Source organism: Suricata suricatta, chromosome 7 (assembly GCF_006229205.1).
Source record: "Suricata suricatta isolate VVHF042 chromosome 7, meerkat_22Aug2017_6uvM2_HiC, whole genome shotgun sequence".
NCBI classification, from domain to species: domain Eukaryota; kingdom Metazoa; phylum Chordata; class Mammalia; order Carnivora; family Herpestidae; genus Suricata; species Suricata suricatta.
The window spans coordinates 101,181,007-101,208,369 of NC_043706.1; the positions used below are offsets into that span (position 1 = coordinate 101,181,007).

Below are 27,363 nucleotides of genomic sequence, written 5' to 3' on the forward strand. Positions count from 1 at the left end.
ACAACAAAACACACACACACATAAAGAAAAACTGATATTGGACTTCATAAAAATTTAAAGTTTTTCTCTTCAAAAGACATCCTCAAAAAATAAAAAGGCAAGCCATAGGATGACAGAAGGTATTTGAGATATACAGATGTATGCATGTGTGTTTTTGGGATAAAAGTCTTTCAGATAGATAGATAGACAGATAGACAGATAGAGCTAGAGATATATAGATACAGATATAGATCTCAGAAAGACTTTTACCCAGAATAATAAGACAAAACTCCTAAGTGATTTGAATAAAGCAAAGAAGATATACAAAAGGCTAATAGGCATTAGGGAAGTGCAAATTAAAATCACAATAGGTTACTATCACACACATATTAGAATGATTAAAATTGAAAATACTGACACTACTGCATTTGAGCAAAAAGACGAGGCAACTGGAACTCTCCTATCTTCCTGATGGGAATGGAAAATGGTACAACTACTCTGGAAAAAGGTTTGGCAGGTTTTCTAAAAGTTAAACATATGTTCTAGCCACTCCACTCATAGATACTTATCCCAAAGAGATAAGAATGTATACCCACTCCAAGATATGTGAACATTCATAGCACATTTGTTTAAATCGCCAAAACTGAGTGTATTCGTTTCCTAGAGCTGTTGTAACAAATTACCACCAACTGGTGGCTTCAACGACAGATTTTTTTTTTCTTTCACTGTTCAGGAGGCCAGAAGTCTGAAATCAAGTTGTCACCAGGTTGGTTCCTTCTGGAGGCACTAAGGGAGAATCTGTTCCATGATTCTCTAGTAGCTTCTGGGGGCTCTGGGAAGTCTTTAATGTTCCCTTGGAATATAGCGGTGTCACTCTAATCTCTGTCTCTGTTATCACATGCCTTCTTCCCTTTGTGTTTCTGTGTGTCTGTCTTCTTCTTATAAAGATACCAGTGAATACATTTAAGGCTCATCATAATCCAGTAGGACCTCCTGTTAATTAATTATATCTGCAAAGATCTTATTTCCAAATAAGGTCACATTCTCAGATACTAGAGGTTAGGATTTGAACCTATCTTTTTAAGAAACAATTTAACCCACATCACTGGGGGAGAAATATCAAACAACAGGTTAATAAATAAAAAGATGTGGTATATCCATACAATATAATTCCCATCTAGCAATAAAAAAATTATTGAGATGCCTGGGTGGCTCAGTCAATTAAGCATCCAACTCTTGATTTCAGCTCAGGTCATGATCTCATGGTCATGGGACAGAGTCCACATTGGGCTCCAAACTGCACCAAATGTGGAGCCTGCTTGAGATTTTCTCTCTCTCTCCCCATTCCTCCCTCCTTCTGCCCCTCTCATGGACTCACATGCTCTCTCTCTTTCTCAAAATAAATAAATAAACTTTTAACAAAAAAATTATTGTTGACACAAACAACATGGAAGAATTTCAAAATCATGAAGCCAAGTGAAAAAAGCTGGACCCAAGAAAGGCCCTACTCTATGATTCTATAAATTCTGGAAAATGTAAACTAACATATAGTGACAGAATCTGATTAATGATTTCCTGGGGATGGTGGTTGAGGGAGCAACTGCAAAAAATCCTGAGGAATCTCTTGGAGATAATAGAACTGTTCTCCATTTTGATTTATGGTGACAGTCTCATGGGTATATATACACTGTCAAAACACATTAAATCTTCAATTTAATTTATACACTTTATTAGATGTAAATTATATCTCAATTATAATAAATGAAGGTGTTTAAGTTCTACCTATAGGTAATATAACATGTAATTAAATAAAATAAAGAACTTATCTTAAGATCCTTTAATTTATGCCTGTATTTGAAGTAGCCCAACAGATGTGACTTAAGAAAATCTATACACTTGGACCCAGATTCCAATATAGCTAATAGCTACTCCATACAATTTAAACCAGTACATAGTGATATATCACTATCTGGTTTTGAAGAAACACATATGCTATATTCTCCTTATCTCTTCCCTGAAATGCTAAACTTCCAGTTCTAAATTTTAATTCAAATACTATCTCATGTTGGAGATTCCCAAAAATCAGCCTTAGAAAAAGCTCTAAACAGCCTGTACAAAGACTATCATGTTCTACAGTGTAACAACTCTTGGAAATAGTTTTCTTTCCAAGTAAAATCATGTGTTTATTGTGAAAATAAAGTAAAAAAAATTGACTTTGGCCTAAGGAAATTATTCTTCCATAGCAAAACTCAGTGAGGAAGACAGTGAGGAAATCCTGGTCCAGACAACCTGAAGCAGAACAAATTTTTTCAAACGAATGCACATCTCAATCCAATCCAATATTTTACTCCTTTATTCTGGTTTCAACTTCTGCCTGACTTCTCCACTCTCCCATTATATCTCTTCTCATCAGATTTCTAAAGAATGAGTTTCCCTTGCATCATAGGGCACTGGTGACTTAAATCACTTGGTCATAGTTATCATTTCCAGGAACCAAAGAACATGTTTGACATGGCTAGCAGGCTAACAACATCCCAGCCCAAGCACTGAGGAGCTGACATGTCTTCTTGTGTCTCAGATGCCTGTCTCCAGAGATCTGGGTAACTTGCAGTCAGACCCCCAGTAAACATCCAGCTGCTCAATCAGGAGCTAGATCATATATGTACAACACTAATTGGATTTTTACATTTTTATTTTGTGACCATGGTCCACAAAGTCTTTCCCAAATTGCAACTGGACACTTTGTGCAAAATTGTTTTATATCATTGAGATTACAGGTCAACAGTGATACCTATACTAGGTTGAAGTCAATTTACCCAAATTTCCTAGGACTTCCAAAAGGCCCTTAATCCAAACAGCCTGCTCGATGTCAATTAAAAAAATGAACAAACAAAAAATGAGGCTAAGAAGGTCACACTCTACATGTACATGAAGAAATCATAAATTTACATGATGGTTTACTTGTTTAAGTCCCACTTTACTTTCAGGAATAAAATCCTAAGTTTTCTGGAGACAATGGAAGCTCAGATTTCACAATCCTGTCCCTCCTCATTAATTCCACTTACCAGGCAGGTGGATTTTGTCAACCACTGAAATGAACTATTTAAGCCCTTCCTCCAATGCCAATATTAATTATATTTTACTTAATTGCATAATGGCTTTTTCCCCCAGCTGAGTTTTTCTAGAGTGTAAGAATGGCAAATGATTTTACAGAGTATAGACATGTTCACATTAATTTATTGATCTTCATGGTGCTAAGACATTATCTTTATAATGTTAAGAGGACAAAATTTTGACAGCTTAATGTGAATAATAAAAAATAATAATAATAATAAATTGTGCTTCAAATTTTTATCTCCTTGTGAAAATTTTTGTCACATTTTGTAGGGAAGAAAACTTGCTTTCATAATAACCCTGTCATTAAAAGACATTCAGAAATGCAAATCACAGTCTTTCCCAAAATTATTTTGAGAGAATATTTAGTATTTTATATTAATGTCTTCACTGCACTGGGAATTTTAAGGAGAGGTTTCTCATGTTCACCAGAGCAAAATGCACGGGACACTGCTCTCCTGACATCTAAAAAGCAACTGGCCTGGACAACATATGGATTAACCAGTTAAGCTGGCAGTTGCTGCTTGCTGTGGTTTTTATTTATTTATTTTTTTAAGACCCAGGAAGTACTGACATCATTGTGAAAGTATAGAATTTAATTTCACCAATAAATCAAATTGGGCTCAAGCTGCAATACTGTTACATCTACAAAGTCAAGCAGAAACAATGTGACTCAATGAACTGATAACAAGATATAAAACTTTTCACCTCCAGGTCCCTGGCTTTAATCAAGCCAGATCCAGCACAAGAGAGACCAAAGTTGCTCACATTGCTGGTCAAGACCTTGCAGGCCCAGTGTCGGAGTCATTCACAGAATCAGCCCGATACCACACCAGCAGGCCAAGACAGCAAGGCCAAGTATTGTGTCTCCATAAACAAGTAAAGGTCTAAAGGGCTGGCTGTGGTCAATGAGACTGTCAAAGAGCCAGGCATGGAGGACTTAAAGGTAAAAGAAAGCTTTAAAATGCCCACCCCATGGCATGCGGGAAAAAATGGCTATCCTCACATTGGAAAGCCCTGTTTGGTTTTTCTTTGACCACCAGAGTTGGTGATAAAAATCTAGAGAGAGGTATTAACAGGTGTGATGTTTGTGTCAACTTGGCTAGGCCAAATATGCAGATATTGGGTCAGGCATTATTCTAGAAGTTGCTTGGAAGGGTTTGTTTTGCTTTAAGTAAGATTGCCATTGAAATCAGTAGACTTTCAGTAAAACAGATTATCCTTCATAATGTGGTTGGCCTCATCCAATTAGCTGCAAGCCTTAACAGAAAGACTGACTTCCCTCACAAGAGAGAATTCTGCCAGCAGATGACCTTTGGACCACAGGATCAACTCATCCCTGGGTCTCCAGCCTGCTGGCCTATACTTCAGATTTCAGACTTGACAGCCTTCACAATAATATGAGCTAATTGTCTATAAAAGCAATCAATCTTTCTCTCTCTCTCAATATTTATCTATATCTAATATCTAAATCTATACCTATATTTAAATCTTCTGTTCGTTCTGTTTCTCTGAAGAACCCTAATAATACATCAGGATATAGATATTTAGAACATATATTAACTCTGTGCACTTGTCTACTCTTGGCCTCCTCCTCTCTTACTCAGACCATACCTCACTTTGGTAGAAAACACAGAACTATTTAAGATATTTTAGATGAGAGAATCACATGAGAAGAATCATACTTCACTAAGCTAACGTAGACAGAAATATGGAAGATGGACTGGAAAAGAACAGATTGGAATAATTAGAACAGTAATGCCTATAGACCATGTTGTCCAATATGGTAGCAACCATTGGTCACATGTGGCTATTTGAATTAAATTCTGAATTAATTAAAATTAGGTAAAATTAACAGTAATTTCCTCAGTTGTATTAACCAACAGTTCAGGTATTCAGTAGCCACACAGAGCTAGTGGCTGCTCTCTTGGAAGGTATAGATTATAGAACATTTCTTCCATTGCAGAAAGTTCTACTAGAAAATGCTGCTGTAGCAAAACCAGGAGAGCCTCCACTCTGGCTATGGCAGTAGAACGAGAGAAATAAGAGAAAGTAATTTTCATTGGGTGCTCAATATGCACTCAGTGATGTACTGTTTACACTTCTTGTCTCAGTTCATCATTAACCATCCTCTACAAGACACAGTGTTATGCACATGTTCACAGATGAGGAAACTGAGTTTCATGCTCAAGGATGACAACAAAACAATGACACAAATAAGATATAACTCCAGGCAATTTTAATTCCAAAAGCTCTCATAAACCTAGACACTGTTTCTCTAGACCTGGAAAGAGAATCTTTTAAAAATAATGGAATGTTATACCAAACTGTCATCACACCCTATATAAGGGCTTTCTCTTTACCAACTACCTTTGAACCTCCCAAACCTAAGACACAAGCAGCGCTCCACAAATCCTCTGAAATCCCCTCTCTGACTACAATTTGCTATCCTTCCATTTCCTCTTATTTCTTCAAACCTGCTGTATTGGTGTTTTGGTTCATTAGGGCTACTATGACCAAATTCCACAGACTGGGTGGCTTTTAAAGAACAGAAATGTACTTCTCACAGTTCTGGAGGCTGGGAAGTCCAGAATCAGAGCACCAGCATAGTTGTGTTCTGGGGAGAGGTCTCTTTCTGGTTCATACCTATCACCTTCTTGCAGTAAACGCCATGGTGGAAGGGGCTAGTGATCTTTCTGGAACTTCTTTTATAAGACACTAACTGCACTCAGGAGGGCCCCACCCTCATGACCTAAGAACTTCCCAAAGGCTTCACCTTCTAATACCATGATCTCTGGGAGTTAGGACTTCAAAGTATGAACTGTGAGAGGACCCAAACATTCAGACCACTGCAACTAGTAAGTTAGTCTCAGCTGCTACAACAAAGAACCATCCCTCCCCAGCCAAACTCGATGGTTTAGACCAATACAATTCTATGTGGCCAGTCTACTTAGTAGTGTGTTGGTTAGGTGTGCTAACTATGTTACCATTCTGTGACAAGACAAGGAGCTTGGTAAAAGAACATACTGTTTCCATTATCACTGAGAGAGTCTTGCTAAGAGAAAAAAAATGGCTGAACTAACCAGTGCCCTTACTGATACAACTGATTTATATTCTGGTGCAAGTTTCTTCTGTTGTCTTAGACTGACAGCAAACTGGTTTTGGATAGGCACTGGCTAGTGGATCGTGAAGAGCATTGGCTTATGGATTTGTGGCTTTTCCAAGCTTTATTATTCTTCCAAAGGCCATGATCCTGTGGTCACTACAAATGCTCTCCATACACCAGAATTCATTAGTTATGAATCTCTCAAATTCCCTGTTTTGCTCTGTTCCACCACTTCTAAACTAGTGAAATATTTACCCATCCTTATAGAGCTCCTCTTATTTTCAGTTAAACAGGTATACCTGCTCCTTGCAGATGATAATCCTTGCTGTTGAGATCACATCTACCTTCCAAGTCCTTCAACAATTGATCTATAAATTATTCCTTTTTTTCTCACATATCATATCTTTAACTTCCCTTTGAAGCTATACCCATGCTCATGTTTCTTTCATCCTTAAAAATTTCTTAATTCACCACCACCTGGGCCTCAAGTTAACACTAACTCTATCTCCCTTTCCACCTAGATTTCACTTCCTGACTTCCATTCAAACTATATCCATCACACTACTGAAAATTCTCTCAATAACAACCATAATAAGTAACATCTTTAAATCCCCGTTATGAGCCAGAATCACAGTGTTGATCATTCATCTGTTTTTAGTTACATCTTAGAAAGCAAATATTATTAGCCTTTAATTTGTAAAAAAAAAAAATAGATCAGAGACATTAGGTAACTTGAAGATGGCATAGCCACTAAACTTTGAATCCAGGTCTATCTTACTTGCTTTCACATCTAGTTCTACTTGCTCTCTCATTGTCACTTCCAGATATTCTCTGACTTCACAGCCCCTATTCCCCTTGGCTTTTTTGTAGGCTCTTGTTTGTCACACTGGGGGGACCTGCTCTCTATCTGTGTTGGTGACCCATAGTTGTTGCCTTCAGGGCAGCTGCACCAGCCGAAAAGCTTCAGGGAGTCTGCTCTTAAATTGCCACAAGGACGATGGGTTGCCTATGAGGACAGTATGTGGTTATCTCCCGGAATCATGTTCTAAGGGAGGGAAGGCTGGTTACAACGCAAGGGCACTCTTTTGTCCTGCCAGGCTCTGAGCCTTGCAATGAGTTCCCAGCAGAAAGCGAGGAAAGCAGAGGGGGATATGTGGGTTAGCCTTCCACACCCTGCAAGGAATGCCCAGAGAGAAGCCAAGACCAAGAAAGAATAAAGGCAAGGCTGGAAGAAAAGAAAGACAATCCCAAATACCATCCTAAGAACTTAGCTTAATGAGGAAAGCATGTGACCCTGTCACCACACTTAGTAGGAGGCTGACTCACTCCCCAGAACAGGCTGTGAGTATGGACGGTAGTTCCAGCCCTATAAGAAGAATGTTTCTTCTCACACACAGCTGCAACATACCAAACTTCCAAGCTTTTACTTATGCTATCAGATGAAAAGAGCTAATTCTCATGAATGCTCCAATTCTTTTTTTTTACTTTTAAATGACTTTGTTCTTTTATTATTTTTTATTTTTATTTATTTCTTTATATAGTTTATTGTCAAATTGTTTTCCGTATAACACCCAGTGCTCTTCCCCACAAGTGCCCCTCTCCATGACCATCACCCTCCTTTCCCTATCCCCCTCCCCCTTCAGCCCTTAGTTCATTTTCAGTTTTCAAGAGTCCTCATGTTTTGCATCCCTCTCTCTCCCAAACTCTTTTTCCCCCTTCCCTCCCCATGGTCCTTTGTTAGGTTTCTCCTGTTAGACCTATGAGTGAAAACATATGATTTCTGTCCTTCTCCACCTGACTTATTTCGCTTAGCATGACACCCTCGAGGTCCATCCACTTTGCTACAAGTGGCCATATTTCATTTTTCTCATTGCCATGTAGTATTCCATTGTATACATAAACCACATATTCTTGATCCATTCATCAGTTGATGGACATTTAGGCTCTTTCCATGATTTATGAATGCCCTCAATTCTTAAAACTACCTTGTTATCCTTCCCTGAGAATATGTTCTCCATTTAACCTAAAGATGTAGTTATGGTGAAACTTTCAGACATCTTTACTGACCAGTGACAAAATACTGGGGATGGGGGGACAGCAAATCAAGCTAGACAGACAATTGTCTTCTTCCCTTAGAGATAAAACTTGGTTAAGGGTGTCACCCAAGCGTTCAGGCTCTCCCTTGATACCATTTGCATTTCCACATTCCTCTTAGTATCCAAAGTCTAACCTTCCCATGCCCTGGTAGGAGGGAGTGAAGACACCATTACTGAAGCAATTTGGCTGCCCCCATGGAGCCATTACACTCCTGATCCAGAGCTTTGTGGCCCCCATTTCCCCCACTTATGTGAAGAGGCTGTCAAAAAGCTTCTCTTAGCAAGGCAGTGTTGGGTTACCAACAGCTGGTAGCTGTTCTCTGCACTCAGGTTCCGGGTATATGGACGATTACAGGTTAAATGTGTGGCAGCATTGCCTATGGGTGGCTGCACTCTAGCCAGGGCCTTCTAGAGACACAATGCTTTTAACTAGAGGATGGCTCTTGTGGTGGGAATTACAGAACCTGGCAAGATGGCAGGGAGAGATATTTTGGGGCTTGCAGGCTTTCCAGCACCAAAAATAACCTCCAGTAGGAGGCTGCCTACGTGGCCCCCAGGGAAGGTCAAGCCACCCCTGCTCAGTCAGCACGAGCTCTTTGAATCATCTCAACACTTTCCATTTAGCCAAGCGCTTCCCCTTCCCCCATCACCACTGTCCTTCCCAGGCTTTAGAGCTACCTTTGAAATGGAGAGGCAGACAGAGATCACTTCTCTTTTTATTTGGATTTGATAGAGAATGTAAAATGAGTGAGGCACAAGCAACTGGGAACCAGCACCCTCCCCTGATCCACAAAACCACAGGAGCTCAATACTGGGGCAGCTTTAGAAATCTGGCTGGAACTCACATTGCCAAGATTACTCCCACATGTATGATTATCCAAAGGATACCAAATCTGTTCCTTCACACTGCTTCTTTCCCCTCAAAATGAGAGATATAAGTATGACAATCATCTGCACACATGATTCCTCCAACACCACTCACTTTCCATTCTTCCTAGAGGCTCCAAGGCACAGCGAATTAAGCTAAAGATTCCCTGGATTCCCCACAACATAGCAGCCGTGCTTCAGAGAGGTGCTGCAGCTTGTTATGAGAGATGCCATGCGTGGTTCCTGGAGGGTATATTTTCATTTAGTCTGGATGTTTGGCACACTCAGACCATAAACAGAAGCCCAAGGTAGAAATAGATGGCATGACTGGTTTACTCAGAGAGTGTTGAAAATGTTTAATCAATTAATGGTGATAATAAAGTGTCTCATTGGAAGCTAAAATGACAATTCCTCAAGCTCGACCACATTTGTGTCCAGCCTAACAGCTTACAAGCATTGAGGGTGACTGATGGACAAACACGAGAGCTATGCAAATTATGGGTGTCTCCTTTTATGTTTACATTTGTGCATATTTCTGGCTATTTTTGCAGATAGGCAGATTAGCAGCCCTGCTGATAATTTGATCTCCCTGACAGAAGTGAAAAATCATTCACTCATCCAAACACATATTCCCCATTTCCCCTGTGTGTGGATGTAAAAACTGACTGGGTGTTACCACGCAGGCAGCAGCATATACATGACCAAGCATGGGGGTTTCTAGGGCAAAATCAGTCTATAAAGGGACAAAAAATAAGCAGGCAAAGCACAAGTAGCATCTGGTAAAATGCAATTTCAAATATTTCATTCAAATAATTTAAGACCACAAGAGTTTGTGACATGACCACAGAAGAATGTTGTAGTATTTACCCATTCATTCATGATCCAACTTCATTTACTAGCATAGAAGCCCCATAAGAGCAGGAATCTTGTCTGCTTTTATTCACTGCCGTGTTCCCAGCTGTTTACTACATAGGAATAGCTTAAAAATATTTGTTGAATTGAATGAATGAATCCATCCATCATTCAGAAAACATTTAATAAATAATGTGGTACACGGGCTCTTCCATTTGTCTTCATCCTTCTATTCCCTAATTATTGTGCAGTTTCACTTCCACAAGACGTTCCTCTTTAGGAGAAGATGTAAATATGTTGGCTTCCTTCCCCCATGAGTTTGATCTTTCAAAATCATTTTAAAAAATATAAAAATGAATATAAAATGAAAAGTAAGATAAATTGAAAAATATAAATGATTAAATATAAAAATATAATATAATGAAGTGAATATAATGTAAGATCATGACCTGAGCAGAAGACAGAGGCTAAACCAACTAAGCCACCCAGGTGCCTGTAGAAATTATTTAATATATAAGGTTGACAGGAATCACAGGAGAATGCAGAATGTGACAAAACAATCTATTGCAAATGTGTGAAACAATCTCCCTGAGGTTGGGGGAGAAGTGTTGCCCCAGTAGCTTTAAAAATGAGTTGTGATGAGCACTGGATGTTGTATGGAAGTGTTGAATCACTATATTGCACACCTGGCACTAATATTATGTTATATGTTAATGAATTGAAATTTAAATACAAAGTTTATGAAACTTAAAAGTAAATTTAAAAAAGGAAGTGAGTGGAGTCTGTAAAATTAAATGCAAAAAGAATATCACATAAATAGTATACTCTCTTTGATAAAGGGGTTTCCCAGGAAAATATAAAGTAACAATTGTGATACCACTATACACATCTAGTGGTATATCTAGTGTGTATACACACTAGAATTAGAATTAAATAAACGTGGCAAAGAGCCAGACTGGAAGTAAGGTAAATTTTTTAAAATAAAAATGAAAAATAATCATTTAAACCTCTCTTGGACTGGTAATTTACAGATAAACAAGGGTAGGAAGTCAGAATGATCCATTTTATAGTGAATTAGATTGGAGACATCAGGCTGAGCTCACATTTTATTTAATATAGATACAGATAGTTATATGTAGAAATATTTATAGATACATGTATATAAACGGGTTTACATATACACATATTTGCTCTATAAGATAAAAATGCTTAGAAATAATAACAATCTGGTAGTGATGAGCACACCTAGTGCCTAGATCCATGTTCCAATAAAAGGAAATGGCTTTTTTGGGGAAAGACTGCAGGTTAACATATACAAGATAAGCGTGGAGAAGTTTATTATGCCAGAGTAAGGAAATAATAAAAAATTTTAAACTTAATTTTAAAAAATTATAAAACTACATTAATGAGGATGAGGGAGGTGGTATGCTCAAGGGACATTGGAGACAACTAAAAGAACTCCAAGTAGTCAAGCTCCAAATGATCAAAGATGAAAAATATTTGAGAAAAAAATAACAATAACAATTATAATGATAATGATAGTAAATTAGTATTGGGATAGAACCCAAACTGTGAAATAAACATTCATGAGTCTCTACTGAAATAAATAGATACATAAGTAACAAAAAAACAAATAAATAAAAAGAAAAATACCAAGTCTTAAATGATATATATAGAAACTGCATTCAAGTAAGGGAGCATAACGCCCCACTTCTTAAGTGTGGGTTTCACATAGTGGTTTTCTTCTAAGGAGTACAGTATGGGAAGGAGAGAAAAAAAAGAACCTGACAAACTCTGTCTCAGCCAGATGATCAAGGTCAACATCAACTATGATAAATTATGTTGGTAGTACACATATCTGTTACAATGTAATGGGAATGATATTTTACTATGGTCTTCTACCCAAAAACTCACAACTCCAGTATAATCATGAGAAAAACTTGAAAAGAATCCCAGTGTAGGGGCATCCTATACATGACCTAATTGATTCTCCTCAAAATTGTTAAGGTCATCAAACAAGGGCAGTCTAAGAAACTCATAGACAATAGAAATTTTAGCAGACATAACTACTAATGTAACATAGTATCTTGGATGAATTCTGGGAATAAAAAAAGGGCATTAGGTAAAAACTTAAAGAATCCAAATAAATTATGAACTTGTTCAATGACAATGCATTTACACTAGTTCATTAATTATAACAAAGATACCATACTAGTGTAGGATGTTGATAGTAGGAGAAACTGGGTGTGAGGTACAAAAAGACTGTGTATACTATTTTGTATTTTTTCCATAAATCTAATACTGTTCTAAAAAATATAATTAATTTTTTAATCCTATGATATAGCCATAAACACTGAAGCCTTTACATGTGTAATAACATGATGTCTTAAATTTGATTAAAATATATTCAATTTAAGAAAAAAAAGGTAGGGGCTCCTGGGTGGCTCAGTTGGTTGAGTGTCTGACTGAGGCTCTGGTCATAGTCTCATGACGGGTAGGTTCAAGTTCATCATCAGGCTCTGCATTGACAGTACAAGTGAAGCCTGCTTCAGATACTCTGTCTCCCTCTCTCTGCTTCTCCCCCACTCACTCACTCTCTCTCTCAAAAATAAATAAATATTAAAAAAAAAACAGATTAAATGTGATGGCTAATTGCATTGTCAACTTGACTGGGCCATAGGGTACACAGAGATTTGGTCAAAGGTTATCCTAGGTGTGTCTCTCTGAAGGTGTCTTTTGATGAGTTAACATTTTAGTCAGCAGACTGAGTGAAGCAGATTGTCCTTCCTAACGTGTGGGTGGGCTTCGTCCAATCAACTAAAGACCTGAGTTAGAGGGAACTCCTCCAGCCTGATACTGGAGCCCAAGTACCAGTTTTTTCCTACCTTTGGACCTTAATTTACACATCAACATTTCTTGGGTCTTAGGCCTGCCAACATACCATCAGTTCTCCTAGTTCTTAGGCCAAGTTCTTTGCACTTGGACTAGAACTATGCCAACTTTTTTAGGTCTCCACCCTGCAGTCTGCAGATCTTGAGACTTTTCAGCCTCCACAATTATATAAGCCATTTGCTTATAATAAATCTATTATATAATAAATATATATTTATAAATAAAATAAATAATAAATATATATTGATAATTAAAATATATAAATAATAAATAAATACATAAATACATGTGATATATATATTCTTAGTTCTGCTTCTCTGGGGAACTTTGAATAATGCAACGGGAGTTAGTAAAACAAGACTGGAAAAATGAAAATGTTGATACAAAGAAGGGGTTCATTTTACTATTCTCTTTACTATTATATGCCTGTCGAAAAATTTATATAGCTTTCTAAATTTAGATAAGTACATTAAAAAAAGAAAACCTAGAAACCACAAGGGACCACTCATGCACTATGCTTCTCTACTTATTTGCTTCCTTGGAACTTAATTTGTAACCCAGCTTTCCAAGACGAATTTGTGACCACCAGTATCCTCTAAGCCTATAGGCTGAAATTCATCTCCGTATTTAACTTTAGTTCAGTAGAAACAGAAAATTTTCTAATTGTCTTTATTATGAACGTGAGACAAACAAAAAGAGAATAAATGAAACATGGAAAAAGGTACCAAAACTGACCTGTACAAAACAGATACTCATATTCTTGGGTAACTATAGTCTGACCACAGATGGAGCTGGCAGAACAAGCACTTGCTTCCTTCTGTGCAAGTCATCCCCCAAAGTAGCCCGTCTCCTTCAATTCTTCCTAGATTTCCACGTATATGTTGTTCATTTATCCATTCACTCACTCAGCAAATAATTGTGTCCACCTTGTTCTAGACATTGAAGAACCTATGGAAACCAAAGGAAGCAAGGTATGTGACCACATGAGGCTTCTAAAAAGGAATACAAATATTAATAATATTATGATGTAACAAAATGTAAAACTGTGATTGTGATTTTTGCCATGAAAGAAGATATATCATGATAGGAAACAACAGGTTTAACCTCATACAGAGTTCAAAAAACAATGACTAAAATTGAAAAATTAGGAAGTAGCAGTGAAAACATCTCATTGGGAGTCTTGGCAGTAAGTGTTAAAATAATCAGCCAGAAGAAATGGAAGAAGCTGCGTCTGAGAAAGAGGAAATGGGAAAAAGGAGGCAGGATACTCATTTTGTAAAAACTAAAATTTTAAACTATTTTACTTTCTAACTTATGTGCTCAGAAATGTTGACAAAAACAAAATGTTGTGTTGAAGAAAGGGACCAAAAATACAAGAGAGGACAAACAAAACCAAATGTCGAGTGTTTGAAAGGCTAAAAAAAATTAACAAATCTCTGGCAAGCTTGATCAAGGGAGAGAAATCAAAATTACTAGTATCAAAAATACAAGTTATAAAACAAAACATAGCCACAAATATAGTAGATTAAAAGATAAGACAATTCTACAAATTCATTCCTGTAAATTTGAAAACTAAGACAAAATGGTCAAATTCCTATTTTAAAAATCAAAATGGACTCCAAAAGAAATCGTATGTCTGTGTAGTCTTTAAAAGAAAGCCCTATCATGTGCCTGGATTGCTCATGGGTTAAGAGTCAGACTCGGTGGCTCAGGTCATGCATGATCTCACAGCTTCAGGGTGTAAGCCCCCATGCGGGTCTGCTGACAGCTCAGATCCTGGTGCCTGTTTCAGATACTGTGTCTCCACATCTCTGCCCCTCCGCCACATGGGCGCACCCACGCGTGCGCTCTCTCTCTCTCTCTCTCTCTCTCTCAGAAATAAACATTTAAGGAAAGAGAAAATCTTATTAAAGAGAGATCACACTTGAAAGTTATTCTACAAAGAAAACATCAGATTCTATCAAATGTTTAGGGAACTTACAGGAAATTTTTGTCAAACTTTCAAGGAATGAGCCATTTTAACTTTATACAACTTCGTCCAGAAAACAGCAGAATAAATACATCCCTACTCATTACAAGTGACTTGCATGGTTTGATACCAAAAGCAAAACAAAACAGAGACAAGGAAAGCACAAGGAAAAAAAGAGTTACTTTCCCACGTCATTCATAGACATGAATGCAAAATCCTGAATAAAATATTTAGAATATTAGTATACCAAATCTAGCAAATGCATTGACATAATTTATTATATTAATTCACTTATTAAACGGGGGAAATTTATGATCATCTCAACAGATACACAGAATAGGTATCAAAAAATTCAGCACCCACTCTTGGTAAGAATTGTAACCAGACAGGGAATAGAAAGGAAATACTTTAACCTGGCAAAGAGTTAATCTCAAAAAAACCCACATTATTTTAACAGTGAAATATTGGAAACATTGTTTTTAAAATAAGGAATGAGACAAGAAAATTGACATTGTTGCTTGTAATTAATATGGTACCAGAGACAACGTGCGACAACGTGAAGATAAGAAGAGCAAAAAAAAGTATCATTGTTGAAAATAAGAAACAGAAATATCTCAATATTCAGATGAATAAGACATAAAGCTCCAAAATAACCAAGAAATTATCAGAATTAATAAGAGAATTTAATAAAGGGAGCTGGTTATTAGAAAGAAAGGGCTAATCGGCCAGCGGGGCTTTTACAACTGATTCCAATAGAAGCATCAAAGTGGCTCCTTTCCTCATCTTCTACACAAAAATGAATTCCAGATTTTAAAAGTTAATAAAAAATGTGAAAGTCAAAATTAGAAGAATATATAGGAGAATATCTTAATGATAATCATTAAAGAATTGAAGAACGATTTTTAGGGGCACCTGGGTGGTTCAGTTAAGTGTCTGACTTCAGCTCAGGTCATGATCTTGTGGCTGGAGTGTTCGAGCCCCGTTTGGGGCTCTGTGCTGACAGCTCAGTCTGGAGCCTGCTTCAGATTCTGTGTCTCCCTCTCTCTCTCTCTTCTACTAATTCTCTCTCTCAAAAACAAACATTAAAATTTTTGTCTTAAAAATAATTTTTAAACAGGGCACCTAAAGTACAAACCATCAAGAAAGTGGTTTGATCAATTCAAAATTAAACTTGAGATCCTTTTATCTAAACATACCATAGAGAGAATGAGAAGGCAAAATATGCATGTAACCAATAAAAATTCATGTCTGGAATATAAAAATTGTCTTTAAAATTCAATAAGAAGAACACAAGCACTCCAAAAGAAAAACAAAGATCGTTAATTGGCATTTCATACACACACACATACACACACACACACACACACACACACACACACACAACACACATGCCCAATAAGCATATAAAATATTTTCAATCTCAATAGAAATTAAAGAAACATATATAAGACCTAAATAATATAACATTTAAAACCCACTCAATTGGTAAAAATGCATTCTTGGTAAGGATATAGAGCAACAGGAATTTATTCATTCCTGGTATAAACTTTGAAATAAAATTGCGATTATCTTTTTAATACAAACATGTGTATACTCTATTGCAAGGAAAACACACTATACTAAAGAAACTCCTTTGAATTTGTACCATGAGATATGATGTGAAAATTTACATAGTCTTCTTAAGAATAAAAATGAAAAGAAATCCCAAGTACACATAAATACACACCCCCCCCACCAAAAAGGAATGTTATACAGTCATGAAAATAAGTGAACGACAACTCGAGGAACAACTTCAACAAATTTTACAAAGTTGTATGGAGGAAAAAAGGCTTAGAAGTCTAATTGTAAAAAATTTTATAAAGTTCAATAACAAGAAAAAGGCTTTATCAAAATATATCTTTAGGAAAGTATACATATGTATTAAAAAAAGTACTATGCAAGACATGATGAACACAAAATCCAGGATTGTTTTTATTTCTGGTTTACGGAGAGGAGACAGGAAAGAGCATTTGGAAAAGGCACACTTCTGTTTTCAAGGGTCCTGGTGATGTTGTAGAGCATACATTAGGAATTAGAATCAAAAAGCTAATTTATTATTATTTCTGAACACACACACACACTTATCAATTTTCAGATAATTAAATGTACAGACCTCCTTGTGAAAGTTTATACCTCTGGTCCACTGACGATAAAAGGATCACACACACACACACACACACGCACATGCACACATTCACACACCCCACCAGAATTTTTGTGGCAACATAGAGTTGATGCATTTCTTCTCCATTAGCTAATACTGTTAATAGGATTTTTGTGAATGGACTTGAAAAAAGTAGTAACTGCCATTAAAGCATTCACACTGATGGGTAAAATGTATAAAATTCCCTATTAAAGGGAAAAAAGTAGTCTTTGATTCTTTTTAGCTCCCTCATGTGGCCGCCAGGGGAAAAAAGCAAGCATTGTTTCTAATTAGAGATACATTACCTTCATAACAATGCCTACACTGGGATACCTATAGATTAGTATCATGTTGCACTTATTAGATAAGTTAGAAAACAGTGTATTTACAGAAACAAACTAGCAAGAAGTTCTTGGTTCTCCTTACAATTTATTACTGGAGTATCCAGGATGAAAAAAGAAAGCATGTTATACAAGACAGAAACAAGAAGAAAATAATTTTCAAATAAACCAACAGTGCTATGTTCTTTGGGAGAACATTAATGCACAAAATGTTCCTTGAGGGAAAAAAAGTACTTATTGATAAAATAAGTTTGAGAAATTTGTCATACTATCCCCACAAGGATATTAAGAATGAACATTAATTCAGTAAAGGCTCTGAAGAGTCCTGTAGTCAAAAATATGTTTAAACCTGTTTCACTTACATTACTCTTTAAAATTTTTTTATTATTTATTTTTATTTTTGAGAGAGAGAGCACAGTAGGGGAGGGGCTGAGAGAGAGTAAAAGAATCCTAATCAGTCTCCACACCCAGCACAGAGCCCCATGAAGGGCTCGATCTCACTACTGTGAGATCATGACCTGAGCCGAAATCAAGAGTCAGATGCATAATCAACTGAGTCACCCAAGTGCCCCCTAACATTACACATTAAAAGGAAACTTCTGAAAATACTATTTGACATGATTCATTTTAAAGCATGCTGAAGGAAAGCTTTAAATTCTAGTAATTTTTCTTAGCTTATTCAAGAAATTAATAATGACTTGCATTGTGACAGCCATCACACAAGTATAGAACTGTGTTATTTAATGAGTATTTAATATTAAATGTCAGGTAGTCAGTTGAGTGGACCATAGTTAAATGAATAAAGGAGTCAATCAATCAGTCCAGTGCTGAGAATAACAAAACTATTCATCTAGAATCCAAGTTACTTTTCTGATGACATTTCTAATTGATTGTATGTGGTTTTTGTAAGAAGGATCTTTCAGTCTGAGCCCCAAGTTCTCCAGCTATAAAATGACTTTGATCATCTCTGCTGTAGTAGTTATCGTTTAAACATATCAAGAACGTATTTCAGGCCTTCTTCAAATTGACTAGAATAAATGGTATTAAAGGAAACCTATGTCTGAAATGACTAGGAGTTTATAATTGTTCCTAACAGTCTTAGTTTAAAATTGCCACCACTGGGGTGCCTGAGTGGCTCAGTCGGTTAAACCTCCGACTTCGGCTCAGGTCATGATCTCACGTTCGTGGATTCGAGCCCCGCTTTGGGCTCTGTGCTGACAGTTCAGAGCCTGGAGCCTGCTTCAGATTCTGTGTCTTTCTGTCTCTCTGCCTCTCCCCCTCTCATGCTCTGTCTCTCTCTGTCTCAAAATTAAATAAAGAATTAAAAACTTTAAATAAATAAAATAAAATAAAATTGCCACCATATAAATCATATAGAAATAATTGCACATCTATGACTGAGTGTTGGTAAGGAAAATAATTACAATGACATCTTATTCTCATCATCTTCTTCCCCAAATCATGCTTTCAAAATGTTCTCTGAATGTCTTACATTAAGAACATGCAATGTTCTTGAAATCCTTGAGGGAGTTGAGCTTTCAGAGAAGTGTTTGTTCAAACAGTATAGTAGATTCTAGTCCCTCTCTTGATGAATAAAACCTGAGTTAGTAAAAACGTTCCTTGGACCAACAATGCCAAAGAATGATAAGAAATAAGAATATTTCCTGACAAAGCTACCTTCTTTTTTCTGCCATGTGCAAGTGGTCATATTTTGTTTTATATAGACATATGTATTGTAATATGTACTATAACATAAAATATAAATAAATACATACACATAAGTAAAGACATAATTCTCACTAAAGGATTTTGCTAGCAGATGACCATTCCCAATTTTCACACTGCTTCCTAAGCAGTAATTACAGTCTGACCACTTTTTGGAAGTATAAACTGAAAGGTGCGTTGTCCAGATTCATGCAGTAAGGAGTCATTGCAGTTAAACACTGACATTGCATTTTAATGCTTTAAATTTTATTTAATATTTTTAATGTTTTAAAATTTATTTTTATTGTTTTTAAAGCCAAAGTAGTTTACACCCATGTTTAAATAGGAGTAAGTATGGGAACTTAGCTCAGACAGGTAGAGTGAAACTCCAACTGGCAGTTATATCCAGAAGAACAGGCAACACTCCCTCAGGGAAGATATAAACACCTGATACAACATCTAACCACACCCACAAATCTTTTTTTTTTACACAGAATTAGAATCTATAAACACATGAATGAAAATTATCAAATACAAAGTTGAGTACTTTGAGTACAAAATCTAATGTTTTGCCTTTTAAAAATGCTCAACACATGAGTTAATGGGCAGAGCAATCAAAGATTAAAAGTAAATCAATAACTGGTCCATCAAACTGGGTAATTATTACAGAAAATTATGCAAAAAAGAAAGGGATATAAAAATAGAACAAAATTAAAAGCTTCAGAGATAGATCCAGAAGTTCTATTGTCTATGCCTGTACTAATAGATGTTTCATAAAGGAAAGAAAGAAAATAAAGAATTACTCAAAAAAAATCCAAGAACTGTAGAAAAGCATTAGCTTTCAGTTTGAAAAGTTTCCCACAATACCAGCCATATAAAGTAAATAATAAAAAAACCAATAAGGATTTATAACTGAACATACCGCTGTGAAATTTCAAATGCTGAAGGTAAAGAGAAAATTCTAAGCTTCCAGAGAGATAAAATAACTTAAAAAGAAAAAGATTCTAATTGATATGAGATTTATAAGCAAGCAATAATGGATGTTAGAAGACAATAGAGTAATATTTTGAAGATCCAAAGGAAAATTACTTTTAACCTATAATTCTATACCCAGCAAAACTAGCATCAGGGGTAAGGGCAAAAATCACTTTAAATATGTAAGATTTGATAATATTTATTCAAATATTTTTAGAAGAAATCCAAAGAAGAAGCTGTAGTGAATAAATACATAAATCAATCATATAATCAACTCTAAATAATGGTTGATAAACACTGTTTAATAAAATGATATACAAGCTGAATCTAAAAATCCCAATGCTTGCAAAGTATGAGACAGGATTGGTGATGTAGATACATAAGTAAAGCTATGCTAATACATTTTGTTTGTTTATAGAGAAAATGTAGATATAGATTAATGTTAGAGATCCATTTTTAAAAATATGTATTAAAGGTAATTATCAGAAGAATGAAATGAAGATCTAAATTCAGAGACAATAAGACCAAAACACTAAAGAAAGAAGCAAAGATAAAATTCAACAATGAGAAAATGAACAACCCAATTAAAAAATGGACAAAACACTCAAATAGACACCACATTATAGAAGCTATACAGATGGCAAAAAAAAAAAAAAAAAAAAAAAAAACCATGAAAAGATGCTCCACAGCATATGTCATCAGGGAAATGCAAAACAAAACAGCAATGAGATACCACTACATACCTATTGGAATGGCCAAAACCCAAGTGCCTGGGTGGCTCAGTTCATTAAGCATCCAACTCTTGGTTTTGCTTCAGGACATGATCTCACTGTACATGGGATCGAGCCCTGCCTCAGGCTCTCAATTGACAGCATGACAGCATGGAGCTTGCTTGGGATTTTCTCTCTCTCTCTCTCGCTCTCTCTCTCCCTCTCTCTCTCTCTCTTTCTCTCTCTCTCTCTCTCTCTCCCTGCCCCTCCCCAATTCACATTCCCTCTCTCTCAAAATAAATAAATAAACTTTAAAAAATTCTTTAAAAATGGTCAACACCAAATACTGACAAGTATTTGGAGCAATAGAAACCCTCAGTGTGGAGCCTGCTTGGGATTCTCTCTCTCCCTTTCTATGTCCCTTCACTCCTCATGCTCATGCTCACTCTCTCTCTCTCTCTCTCTAGCTTTATCTCTCTCTCTCTCTCTCTCTCTCAGAATAAATAAATAAACTTAAAAAAAAAACTCTGAAAAACAAAAAAAATGGCCAACGTGAAATGCAGACAAGAATTTGGAGTAATAGAAACCCTCAGTCATGATGGAATGCAACAAAGTACAGCCACTTTGGAAGTTTCTTTCAAAAGTGAACATACTCTCACTATATGATCCAGCAATTACACTCATTGGTATTTACCCAAAGGTGATGAAACTAAAGCCCTGCACATGAATGTTTACAGCAATGCTGTTTATAATTAACAAAGCTTGGAAACAACAAGATGTCCTTCAGCAGGTGAATGGATAAACTGTGGTACATCTAGACAATGGAATATTATTCAGCCTTAAAAAGAAATCAGCTATCAAACCCAGAAAAGACATCAAGAAAACTTTAAATGCATATTATAAAGTGAGGGAACCCAATCTGAAAAGGCTACATAGGGTATGATTTCAACTACAAGACATTCATTCAGTGGTTGCCAGGAGTTGATGGGAAAGGAGGGATGAATAGGTGGAACACGGAGTATTTTAAGGCACTGAAAATACTCTGTATGATGTTATAATGATGGGTACGTGTTATTATGTATTTGCCAAAACTCATAGGATGTAAACTAGGAACTTGGGGTGATAAAGACATGTAAGTTCGTCAATTTAACAAGTGTACCACTGTGGTGCAGGATTTTGATTTTGGAGTGACTGTATATGCATGCAGGGCCAGTAGGATATGGAAACACTCTCTACCTTCTGCTTAATTTTTCTGTGAACCCAAATCTACTCTAAAAAGTAAGCATATTTTTTAAAATTATACACTAGTAAATAAAATCTTTTAAAAAGATTATTTTGGAAGATTTTTTACATATTTAGCTAAAACAGTTATATACTTTTTGAAAATTGTTTTATGTTTATTTAATTTTGAGTGAGAGAGAGACAGAGCATGAGCTGGGGAGGGGCAGTGAGAGACAGAGACACAGAATTGGAAGCAGGCTCCAGGCTCTGAGCTGTCAGCACAGAGCCCAACACAAGGTTCGAACTCACAAACTGCGAGATCATCACCTGAAGGCTTAACCGACTGAGCCACCCAGGCATCCCAGTTAGGTACTTTTTTAAAATAGCCTTCAAACCACTAAATTATAATAAAAGATAAAAAAAATTTCACTTTGCGTTAAAAGGTAAAGAAAACTATCACTCCACCATAAAGAACAAAAAACATACGGTAAACATACAGTTGAATAGAAAGCAAACATATAAAAGACCCGTTGCCTCCCAGTATGCTACTGTCCTCTCCAAAGGTAATAGCTGTTAACAGTTTAGTGTGTGTACTTCCACCCATTCTGTATGCAATTACATAGATATATTAGATGGTAGGTAAGTAGATAATTGGTGTTTCTCCATTTTTTAAAAACATTTCCTCTGTTTTTCTAGACAGCACAATCAAATATGCCTTGAAAAAATATTTGTTATGAAAACGTTAATCCATTCTCTACAAAAGTAGAGAGATTACTATAATAAACCCATATATGCCATTATTCACTGTTGTTATGGGCTGATTATATCCCCCAGAATTCATATGTTGAAGATTTAACTCCCAGGATTTCAGAATGTGGCTGTATTTAGAGATAGGGTTTTTTAAGTATGATATGTTAAAATGGAGTCACTAGGGTGGGCCCTAATCTAAGCTGATTGGTGTAATTGTAAGAAGAGGGAATTTGGACACCTAGAAGACACCGCAGGAGTGTATACGCACAGAGAAAAGACCAATGAAGACACAACAGTAAGATGGCCAGCTGCAAGCCTAGAGAGAGGCTCCAAGAGAAACCAAACCTGCTGACCCCGTGATCTTGGACTTCTAGGCTCCAGAACTGTAAGATAATAAATTTCTATTGTTTAAACCACCCAATCCACGGTATTTGTTATGGTAGCCTTAGCAAACTAATACACCTACCTCTCAACAACTATTAACATTTTGTCAGTCTGGTTCATCTATCCCACACCCACATATTTTTTATTCTGGAGTGTTTTTAAAGCAAATCCTAGACTTTGTCATTTCACCTATAACTGCTTCATTTTGCAATTCTATTAAGAAGGTTTTTTACATATGTATTATGTATAAAATTATGTATGTATTATGTATGTATAGATATTTCATGCCTAACAAAATTAATAGCAATCCCCTAATGCTTTCTAATACCCAGCCCATATTTAAAATTTCCCTAACTGTCTCAAAGACTTTCTTTTACAGTTGGTGTGTCTTTTTAAAGTTAGATCAAAGAAGGTCTTCATAATACATTTGTTTATTTTTCCTCACCCTAACCAACAATGGATGCATGTTTAATATGTTCCAAACAATGGGATAAATTATCATTTTATTTTTCTTGGTATTTCCCCCAATTATAAATGAGATTAAACAATTTTTCATATATGTATTTGTCTCTTACTATTCTTTTGTGAATTGCCTCATTTCCTTTGCTCATTTTCATGTTTGTTTCATTTTTTTGTTTATATTTTTGCAGAAGCTCTTTAGCTAAAGTCTCAGAATTTTTTTATTTTTGTTGCACTCTGCTTTTTTATCTGCTTTTTCCTTTTATAACTTTTTAATTTTCACATTTCTTTCAACCTTCATTATGACCTGATTCTCTATGATTTGCTGATATATTAAACAGGCATAAAACTCCTTGTTTTGAGAATTGTTTTCTCAACAGCTAGAATCAAGCATACTGATTAGTAAACTTCTTTCCCAGATTGGAGTTTAGCCTAATTTCTAGACTGAGTCTTAAGAAGACATTCTGCAAGTGATCTAGGCATACAAAGTTTCATCTTCTCCAACACACACACCGAAAAAAAAATAGAATTCCTAGTCCAAGTTTCTACATTTTGTATCCCCCCCAAATCACACAAAGATTGTTTTTTCCCTTGCCCAGAAAAAGTAGCTCACTTATTATAAGCAGTATTGAAAATGATAAACTTTCGGAACAACCAAAGACAATTCTAAGTAGATTATTGAATTTTCCCTAAAAATTAATGTTAGTTTTCCGGAAATATTCACAAGGACCTCATGATCCTGTATCAGAACAACATTTTGAGGAGATTATTTTAAATGTATCTTTGAAATCTTACCTCATGAAACCTAGATCTCTAAAAACCAAACTTGAGTACTCTCTAGCATCAGTGCAAGCAGAAGAAAAATAGCATGACAATTTTGATGCATATTTGTAGAATACTCTTTTTATGCATATTATTTCTAGTGAGGGTAGAACAGCTGCAGGAGAGAGAGGGAGAGAGAAGGGGGAGAGAGAGAAAGAGAGGGAGAATACTGAGAAGTAGACAAAAGAGAATCTTGTGGATCTTGTTTAAGGAAAATCATCTGAAAGTAAGATCCAGGAGAATTTGTATTTTTGTCCTTTCTCAGGCTTTCAGAAACAACCTATTAGCACCTCTCTCTATTTATTCAGACAACTCTTCCATTGTTTACAAACCCCAATGTAGGTGGATCAAGAGCTATAGCCATACAACATAGGATTTCAAGACAAAACATAACACAAGTAAATATAGCAGTTTTCTCAAGTAAGTCAGTGTCTCTCTAACTTTTCATCTTCCTTTAGCTGATCTACATATTTTTTCTCTTTTTCTTTCTCCCAGACTCAGTGTCATAAGCCTGAAGCCTTGAAGTTACTCTCTTAAAGCGTTTCAAACACCCTGTGTCCAAGTATGGTCACTATGAGGGAGCTGTCACTGAGAGCCCTTGTGGAAAATTAATGGCTGACTACAGAGGGCAAAACGATAGGACAGATGGCTCTGTCACCACCGCCAGCCTGGGAGGCTGAAAGAAACCCAGTGTCTGGGCAAATAGTGCTGCGTTTCATGCACTTGCTCCTTTGTTAATCCAATCTCCCTGTCAGCAGCTGTCCTTCATTGTTCGGTTTGGGAGAGAATGTTGTTTCATTTTCTACAGACATTTTCTATATTTTCAATTTGTTAATGATGCAAAGAGCACATTTCAGAAATTTCCCGAGACCACAAACCAAAAAAGGAGTCTTCTCTGTCATTTCTTGGAAGAACAACAGTGAAACTTTTACTTAGCATAATCTAAGAAAATACTGGTCTCCATTCTGCCATGGATTACTGGATTTTAATTCATTGAAGAAATTCTGCAAAAACCAGCTAGGGATACTTAATATCCTAAGGTTGCATCTAGCTAATACCAACATATAATTAGGTTAATGCAATGAAAGAAGAGGAATGGTCAATATGAAAAAGTTAGTCACATTAGAGTAATTGTGTGATTTCACAAATTTTGTACTTTTCAACAGTGTCTTGGAGTCTATTTAATGTCCCTTATTTTCCAATTACCTTCTAGTCCAAGAAAAAGTGATGTAAGATGAAGTCATAAGATATTCCAAAAAATCTTTTCCCTCCTACTCCATCTTCTTGGCCTGCCTTAAATCTTATGTCCATCTTTGTCAGGACACTTCTGGTGTTAACAGCTGGCTTCAGAAAAGAAGCAGAACATTTTGGCCTCCCAATGCCAAGGTCATGTCCAAACTGAGCAACGCAAGAGTGCGCTTCAGGAGAAAAGCTCACCGGTGTTCTAGTTTCTTTACAAAAGGCCAAATGTGCATTCTTACCAGGAAAATTCTTTGATCCTTAAGAGCTTCCACCACTCCTTCCTTTCCCATTATTGATGTCTGAATTTTGATAAAAAAAAAAAAGTACCATCATTGCTGTGACCCTGTACAAGCACGGGCCCCCAATTTCACTACAAATATTGTTGGTGCCTCAGTTTTCTTCTCTTGTCTTTTCTGATATCTTTATCAAGTCACAGTCCTGGAGCTCTAGGGGATGCACTGGCACTTTCATACAATTTTTTGTTTTAAGCTTAAGGAGGGGCCTTTAATTTCACATGTCCTCCCTATATAAACAGCGTATCTAACACCCTCCATGACTTAGAGTTGTAACATACTCTATAAAATGCTATGGACCTTTTCTTTTTTCTTTTTTCAATTTTATTCAATTTATTTAAACTAAAACAAAAACAGTTTACTTATTTCTCCCACCTGCCCCGACCTCCACCTCTTACAGTCATCAACCTATTCTCTGTATCTGTGGTCGTGGTTGCAGTTGCTGCTGTTCTTTTATTCCACATATAAGAGAGACTATACAATATTCATCTATCTCTGTCTGACTTATCTCACTAGGCATAATCCCTCGAGATCAATCCACGTTGTCATAAATGGCAAGATTTCATTCTTTTTATGCTAAGTAATAACCCAGGATATATTATATATGCATATACTTTCTTTGGATGGCAAGATTTCATTCTTGTTTATGCTAAGTAACATTTCAAGATATATTATATATATATGCATATACATGGATAACAAGTTTATGAGATTATATATCACAAATTTTTTATCCATTCATCTATTAATGGACACTTTGGTTATTTCCATATCTTGCATACAATTATTGTATATAATGTTGTAATAAAAATAGAGGAGTGCATACTTTTTCTAATTAGTGTCTTCATTTTCGTTAGATAAATACCCAGAAATGAAACTTCTGGGTCATATGGTACTTCTATTTTTAATTTTTTGAGAAACCAGCATAGTCTTTTCCATAGTGGTTGTAACGACTTACATTACCACCAACAGTACACAAGGATTTCCTTTTCTCCACATCCTCACCAACATTTGTTAGTTCTTGTCTTTTTGATATCAGCCACTCTAACAGGTGTGAGGTGATATCTCATTGTGGTTTTGATGCATTCCCTGATGGTTAATGATGTTTAGCACCCTCTCATGTCCCTGTTGGCCATTTGTAGATCTTCTTTAGGAAAAAATCTATTTAGATCATCTGCTCATTTTTAAATTGGATTGTTTGTGCTTTTAGCTATCCAGTTATATGAGTTTATTGGTATACTTTGGATAGTAGCCCCTTTTAGATATATGATTTGCAATTATTTTCTCCCATTCAGTAAGATTTTTTTCTAATTTTTTTTTGGTTTTGAAAACAGAGAGACAGCATGAATTGGGCAGAGGCAGAGAGAGAAGGAGAAAGAGACTCCCAAGCAGGCTCTTTGATGTC

At 36.1% G+C, this 27,363-nt stretch overlaps 1 long non-coding RNA gene across 3 annotated transcripts in view; it reads right to left on the bottom strand.

The window, feature by feature from the left end:
* The window catches only part of LOC115296849, a 51,886-nt gene that overhangs the window by 23,274 nt on the left and 1,249 nt on the right, over positions 1 to 27,363 (bottom strand). Inside the window, exons 3-4 of one of the 3 annotated variants that reach the window (XR_003911091.1) lie at positions 25,905 to 25,964; positions 13,642 to 13,854 (exon numbers count right to left, since the gene is read on the bottom strand). This is a non-coding gene — a long non-coding RNA (uncharacterized LOC115296849). Of the gene's footprint in view, positions 1 to 13,641; positions 13,855 to 24,467; positions 24,539 to 25,904; positions 25,965 to 27,363 lie in introns of those variants that run through there. The other 2 variants (XR_003911092.1, XR_003911093.1) reach the window with 2 other exon arrangements.